The following is an 8155-nucleotide window of genomic DNA, read 5'->3' on the forward strand; positions in this document are numbered from 1 at the left end:
ATTCGGGTTTTCGGGTGGTATGGCATTTCCCACCGGCCTTCTTTCCTCACGTCGGTTCCTTACGAACCGATTGAGTACCCCGCGGCGAATAAGCGCCTCAATCTCATCTCGGAGCTGAAAACAGTCCTCCGTGTCGTGCCCGTGGTCTCGGTGGAAGCGACAGTACTTCCTGGGATTGCAGGAAATTCCTGTATCCCGCATAGGAGGCAGAGGTCGGAAAAAGTCCCGACCTTCAATCTCCATCAGGGTCTCGGCCCGGGGTGCGTTGATAGGAGTGTAATTTTTGTACCTCCCCAGGTGCATTCGAGGTCGTAATGGGGACCCCGGCCGAGGCGGCGACCTTGGTCGAAGCTGTCCCCGCTGTCGAGGCGGGCTTCTCAGCCGGGGGAGGTTCTTCTCTCGGCGGGGGGACCGGCTTCTTTGACAGCCGCGCTCCTCGCGGCGTTTCTTCTGCTTCTTTGAAGCCTGTTCAGTTGTACCCCGCCTGGAGGCAATAGCCTCCTCAGCTTTAGCATACTTCCGAGCTCGGGCCAGCATCTCGGTGAAGTCGGCAGGGAAGCTCTTCTCGATAGAGAAGAGGAATCTGTAGGAACGAGCCCCAGTTCTTAGTGCCGACATGGCTATTGACTAGTCGAGCTCGCGAACCTCCCATGTGGCGGCGGTGAAGCGGTCAAGATACTCCTTGAGAGATTCCCCCTCCTTCTGCTTAATATCTAGGAGGAAGTCCGACGTCCGCCGCTGGCGTCGGCTGGCAGCAAAGTTGGTGGCGAACTGTCTGCCGAGCTGCTCGAAAGAGGATGCCGTGCTTGGCTTCAGCCCGGAAAACCAGAGCCGAGCTGTCCCTCGAAGGGTCGCTGGGAAGGCCTTGCAGAGCACAGACTCCGAGGAACCTTGCAGTGCCATGAGAGCCCGGTAGCTTTTCAGGTGGTCGAGCGGGTCGGTGGTTCCGCTGTAAGGCTCCACTGGAGGCATCTTGAACCTCGAGGGGATCGGCTCGTCCTCAATCTGGCGGAAAAAGGGGGACTTGGTGGTGAATTCAAAGTCCCCCTCATGTCTTGCCTTTCTGCTGCGGAGCGCTTCAATCTGGCGCTCCAGGTTCTCGACTTTCCTGTCGAGCTCCCCAGCCCGAAAAATTGTCACCGTAGTTTGTTCCAGCTCGCGGTGGTCCGGTGCTGACTCAGCTTCGGAGAGCTGGGGTCTTCTATCTAAAGATCCCTCCAGCAGCTCTCTCCGGGGAGACACTCGATCTTCGTTGTTGGCTCTGGAAGAGCCGTGAAGGTTCTGGCCTTGGAAAATCGGGCCGTTCGGAGGAAGCACCGGTGGGACCTAGGCCTGCGGGGTAAGCGTAGGTAGGGCTTCCTCGCGCCGCAGGCCTTGGACGGCGGCGTCCAAGGCCTGGACTTGTTGTACCAGAGCGTTGAACTGTTCCGGCAGAACTTGGGGATCCGGATCAGCCGGAGAAGGCGAATTCTGGACAGAGTGTCCAGGACTATGCGGGGGACGCCGGGAAGCATTGGAGGCTCCCTTACTTCTCAACTTCATGACCGCGACTCGGGCCCTTCCTCTAACGCCAACTGTTGCTGGAAATTGGACCCAGGGGCGGCTGTCGGCTGAGGAGGAGGAGCTTCGGCGAACTCTGGCGAGCGGCGATCTATCGGCGAGCGGCGTCCTCCGTGGAGGGGGGACCTGCAAAAAGCCGGTGGCCGGGGTTTCCGGCACCGGCCCTCCGATGCTTAAGTTAGAAGGGGTTTAAATTTGGGAGAGAGGAAGAGGGAAGAAGCGTTCTGCTTCCTTTTTCCTGAGTCCAACCCCCATTGAGAAGGAGGGGTTCCTCTTTATAGGGGGGTCGGATCACCTGTGATGTGATGGGGCAAGGTCGCCGTACGGCTTAGCACGTCACTCGAGTTGATGCGCAATCAGGTGAATTAATGCTTCGATGTCGGAGGTGAGGCCGGGATCAGAGAGTTGTCACGGTTGAATGAACGTTGCCGAGCCGATTTGCCGTGGAGGACTGAGGATCCGTAGATAACAGGAGCCATGCGCATTGATTGTTGAGTGAGCCGGCGATACACATTAATTGTTGAGTGAGTCGGAGATACACATTAATTGTTGAGTGAGTCGGGGGTTTGCAGAGGTCATGCGCATTAAATGCCGGAGGCGGTGGCGGGGTATGGCCCCTGACCAGACTTTGGCAGGATGCGACCGCGGCAGGTGGGCGGCGAGGGCGGACCTCCGAGGTCGGAAGCTCTTCGGGTCGGATGTTCCGGGGTCGGGCATGGGGGGGGGGGGGGGGGGGGGGGGGGGGGGGGGGGGAAGCTGCGCTCCCCCAACAACACCTAGTCCACATCGGCAGCCAAGGAGACCTTCAGTTAGACCACCACTAATCCCAACTGAGGATGAATCAGAGAAGCAAGAAGGTGGTCTCTTCACCTCGATTGGGAAGCTTGTTGCAGGTGCTGGCTCATCTATAGCGCTAATCTTTGTAGGAATTTTCTCAGGTTATAGAGGAAAGTATCATCAGCACCAAAACCAATATCAGCAGCGGCAACAAAGCCAGGCAAACTCATGGCCGGTGCAAGAAAGCTTTCGAGTCCCAGAAGAAGAGCCACCACCAGTGGAGGCAAGGACGTCCATCCCACGTAAGACCTATGCTTTCATGACGAAGGACCCTGAGAAGCTCCACCAATTACGACAGGGAGGGGCTTATTTTGATAGCTGGGATGGGGAACTCCAGGAACAGAAGAGGCAGCAGCAGCAGTACCTGCATCACCACCGGCAGTACTCTGCAGTCCCAGACTTCATATGAGCAGAGCTGTGTGATGACAAATAAGGATGTCTTTGGAGCGGTTCAGGAGTCCGATGGTAAACACGGGGCAGTGGAATTCGGGGTGTGAATTATGAGAATCCATGTTCTGATCAATATGGCCTGTGTTTAAGGATCAAATATATGCATTACCGCAGGGAGTATTATATTTTCTTTACAAAACATTTACATGATGACCTTTCTCGTGTCATTCGTCTATAGAAATGCGGTGGTAGGCTGGAAGCTCTAGAATCTGTTCAACAAATGTGTTGAAAGATAGATGAATGAGTGAAAGTTGAGAACTCTATTCTGCTTTTTGTTAGATGAACCACAATCCTCTATACGCCTTCGCTCTCATCACTGCATCACAGCCTTCTTAGTTAGGCTTCGGTTTAAGCTGGTGTGTAAGCAAATAAGCATCCCATCCAGGTACCAGCTTTACAGGGGTCCAGTTATTACATGGTCAAAAGGATAAAATGCAATGGATGTCGGAACCCTGCTTCCATTTTTGACGAGTCATATGAAACATGTTTCAAAGGATAATGGCACATGTGAATGCATTTAAAACTTAATCTAGAGTTGATTATTAGAAAAAATTTAATCTAGAACTGATATTTAGAATAGCATCTATTTTATGGACCAAGTGGCTCTAGCTACAGTAGTCATAGTGTGGGGTCACATGAAGGTTTAAAAGAGTTTCTTGAAACGTGGTGCAGGACATAATCTTAGTTGCATGTCTCCAGGCTCAGGAATGATTAAGGAGCAAACATGTTGGAAACCCAAACGTTCAGTTAATGTGGCTAGGAGCCATCAAAGCTAACAAGGTAAACAGCTCACCAATCAACTAATGAAAAGAGGAACGCTCAGGACAAAAAATATTGAATCTCACTAATACACTGCACTGCTAAAAATCCCAAAAATGAGACTAGCAATATTGTCTTCCATTGATGGGTGGTGAGGTAACCCGCCGAATTGATGGAGAATGGATCTAAAGGATGCGGGTCCACCTCTGAGTGGCTCTATAAAGAACTGAAAGTCTGTATATTTCATGATAGAGGAATAAGATACATATAGAAGAGAGAGAGAAGAGAGTGGTTAACAGAATAACCAACTGGGATGATCGTATCCTAAGAGCTATACATAGATCTGTTAGCAGGTGCTGGAGTATCGGAGGAATGGATTAAGCGAAGGATTATTCACTATTCCTGTTATGCCCTCGCAAGACGAGTGTACCATCAGCTACACCGATCTTGGAACTAAGCAGAAGAAACCGCCGGCGAGGAAGGGCCTTGGTGAGCAGGTCAGCAAGCTGATCAAGGGTATTGAGATGAGATACAGTGAGTACTCCCTTGGCGACGAGATCACGAACGAAGTGCAAATCAATGGCAATATGTTTCATGCGGGAATGCATAACGGGATTAAGACTAAGCTGCGTAGCACCAATGTTGTCACAGAAGATCGTTGGTGCAGCAGGGAGTTGAAGACCAAGTTCCGTGAAAAGAGAACGGATCCAGACGACTTCAGAGGATGTAGTAGCCAGAGCCCAGTATTCTGCTTCTATAGAAGAGCGGGCAACGGTCTGTTGCTTCCGTGTGCTCCAGGATATCGGACAATCACCAAGGAAGACGATATAAGCCGTTGTAGAAGTCCGATCATCCTAGTTCCCCGCCCAGTCGGCATCTGAGTATGCACGAAGAGAAAGGCTGGTGCCCTGACGAAAATGAATGCCATGATGAATGGTATGTTTAAGATATCGCAAGACTCGCTTCATTGCTGACCAGTGCTGCATGGTAGGTTTATGCATGAACTGAGCGAGCTTGTTAACAGCAAAGGAAATGTCCGGTCTGGTAAAGCCGAGATATTGAAGAGCTCCAACGATGCGGCGATAGGCAGTGTCGTCCACGGCACCAGAGCCATTATCCAAAGATAGGTGCTCTCTGGTACCAAGAGGAGTGGTGATAGCCTTTGCACCACTCATGTGAGAGCGATCCAGAAGCTCTCGAATATATTTGTGCTAGGAAAGAAACAGACCTTGAGCAGTGGAAAGTACCTCAACGCCAAGAAAGAAATACAATTGGCCTAAATCTTTCAGAGAGAAGCTAGTGCTTAGCTGGTGAACAACATGAGAGATCTCGGCTGGGTTACTCCCAGTGATAATGATATCGTCCATGTATACAAGGATGTATATGATGATGGAGTCCTTGCGATATATAAACAATATGGAATCTGCCTTTGAATTGAAGAAGCCAAGATGAAGTAGACACGAGCGGAGCTCCTGGTACCAGGCACGGGGAGCCTGTTTGAGACCATAGATTGATTTTTGCAACCTGCAGACATGAGATGGGAACGCAGAGTCAAGAAAACCAGGAGGTTGAGCCATATACACTTTCTCGGTGAGTGTCCCATGAAGAAAAGCATTGTTAACATCGAGTTGCCGTAGTTGCCAACCCTTCGAGACCGCAATAGCAAGTACTGTCCGGATGGTAACTGGTTTCACAACAGGGCTAAAGGTTTCGGTGTAGTCAATCCCCGGACGTTGATGAAAGCCCTTGGCAACGAGCCGGGCCTTATACCGAGCGAGTGAACCATCAGGGTGTCGTTTGACCCGAAACACCCATTTACACCCAACAAGGTTGCTGGAAGCCGGACGAGGTACCAGATCCCAGGTTCCATGGCGAACGAGAGCAGTGAACTCATTGGACATGGCCTGTCGCCAGTGGGAATCTTTGAGCGCTTGTGTAACACAGGTGGGCTTAATGGGTGGAGGAAGAGGATGCTTGGTGACAAGATAAAGCTTCTTGGGTTTAAAGATATGATTGCGAGAACGGGTGATCATCGGATGTATACGTTGAGAAGAATGAGGTGGAGAAGGCGGAGCGGGAACTGAGGCAATAGTCGGGGAGGAGGCAGGTGCAGCCGGAGAAGATAGCAACTCGGGTTGTGCGAGAGAAGTACCTGCAGGAAAAGTGGTGAACGGCGATCCCACAAGAGTTGAGATGTCAGGTGAAGTTGCAACCACTATTGAAACCGGCAATACCCGAAAATCTGCTAAAGCATCCCGTGGAGAGACCGAGAAAGAGGAGCGAGTAGTGGCAAACGGATAAAGAGCCTCATCAAAGATAACATGCCAGGAAATGTATATTTTGGCGGAGTCCAAATCCATGCATTTGTAGGCATTTTGAGATGTAGTGTAGCCAAGAAATAGACAAGGACGAGACTTGGGATCAAGTTTACTGGATGTGTAGGGTTTGAGCCAAGGGTAACATTGACAACCAAAGATCCTGAGTTTTGCCGGATTGGGAGGTCGACCAAAGAGGACTTCAAATGGGCATTTGTTTGCGAGAAGCGGAGTAGGTAGTCGGTTGATGAGGTAAACAGCGGTTTGAAAAGCATGAGACCAAAACGACGATGGAAGAGAGGCTTGGTGGAGAAGAGTAAGCCCCGTTTCAACGATTTGACGATGACGGCGTTCACTCATTCCATTCTGTTGGGGAGTATGGGGTGCAGTGGTATACCAACTGATGCCATGAAGGAGAAGATAGGGTTGGAGTTTAAGAAATTCACCCCCATTATCAGAGTAGAGATTAGCAATAGAATTACCAAACTGTGTTTTTAGCATTGCTTTAGTTTCTGAAAGATGGACAAAATATCAGATTTGTTAACGAGTGGGAAGAACCAGCAATACTTGCTATAGTCATCAACAATGATTACATAGTAGCGATAGCCATCAATGGAGCTGTGTTTTGTTGGACCCCAAACATCCGTGTAAAGATATTCCAATGGGCGAGTACTCGTCAAAGACGTTCGGTGAAAAAGAAGACGATGACTTTTATTATACTGACATGAAATACATAAGGAGTTCTCTTGGGAGGAAGACATAGTAGGTAAAGAAAAACGACTAAGGACTCTGGAAAGGTCTCTGAAGGAGGGATGGCCCAAGCATTGATGCCAAACGTCAATGGTGGTTCGTTTGCATACCAGGGAGGTAGCAGAAGTAGTTTTCATGGATGACGGTAGTGGATACATTCCATCCTGACATCTACCTTGAAGAAGCATCGCCCCCGTTCTCCGATCCTTCACAAGAAAGTGAAATGGATGAATTTCCAAGAAGACATCATTGTCTTTAGTGAAGCTATGAACTGAAATCAGGTTTGTGTTAATTGACAGAACACAAAGAGTATTAGAGAGTTTGAAGGAGCGATGAGAGGAAGGAATGGACATAGAGTCGACATGAGTTACACGCAAACCTGAACCATCACCGATGACGACCTCGTCAGTGCCATCATATTCGGAGTGGATGGAAAGGTTGGCAAGATCAGAAGTGACGTTGTAGGACGCCGCCGAATCAACGAGCCATTTCTTGTAAGAAGAGGAGGATGATGGAGATGCACAGTTGGCAAATACGCTAGGCCGCTGCTTCAAACGACAAGTTTTAGCAGAATGACCTGGAATGTTGCAAAGTTGGCAAGTGAGAGAGGTCGTATTAGGACGACAATGAGGCCTGGACTTGCCAGAGTGTGGGCGAGAGGTCTTCTTGTTGGAATACTTGTAGTGGTTGGGCGCTCGGCATAGGGTGTAGTTCGCAGTGGTAACAAGAGTAGCCATGGACGTCTCGAGACGACGGAGATAGCTCTCATGGCCGAGCAACAGATCATGCAGTTCCTCAAAGGTGAAAGGAGTCTCACGAGCATGAATGGGAGCAGCAATATCCCGGTACTCTGGTCCGAGTCCGTTAAGGACATGGAGAGTGATGTCATCTGCCGAGAGAGGCGAATCAATGACGGCTAATTCATCAGCAATGATCTTCACAGTGTGCAGGAAGTCAGTGATAGATCGGGAACCACGTTGTATATGGCTGAGATCCTCTTTGAGTTGCATAACTCGAGTACGAGAACGATTGGCATAGAGCCAGGATAGTTTCAACCAAGCAGCATGAGACGTCTCCGACGTAGCAATCAGTGGGATGACGGCTTCGGAAACGGAAGCCAAGATTGCATGGAGCAGGAGCTTGTCCTGCCGAAACCAGAGAAGATACACTGGAGAAGGAGACGTAGAGGCGGAGGAAGAGAAGTCTTCCTTCGGCGGACATGGGTTTGTGCCGTCAACGTAACCCGAGGTGAAGTTAGATGACGTAAGCTTCAACGGAAGCTGGGTTGCTGCATTGATCGAGATCAGTTGTGTGGTAATGGTGGTGGGGTTATTACTGATAGCGATCGTAGCGTTGGAGGAGTCGCTGGAGGCCATATAGAAGTGAAAAATGATCACTTTCTTCTCGTTTGAGGAAGAGGTGCTCTGATACCATAAAGAACTGGAAGTTTGTATATTTCATGATAGAGGAATAAGGTACATATA

This window comes from Phoenix dactylifera, chromosome 2 (assembly GCF_051530095.1).
Source record: "Phoenix dactylifera cultivar Ajwa chromosome 2, Ajwa_hap1_PhDact_Kaust_v1.1, whole genome shotgun sequence".
Lineage (NCBI taxonomy): Eukaryota > Viridiplantae > Streptophyta > Magnoliopsida > Arecales > Arecaceae > Phoenix > Phoenix dactylifera.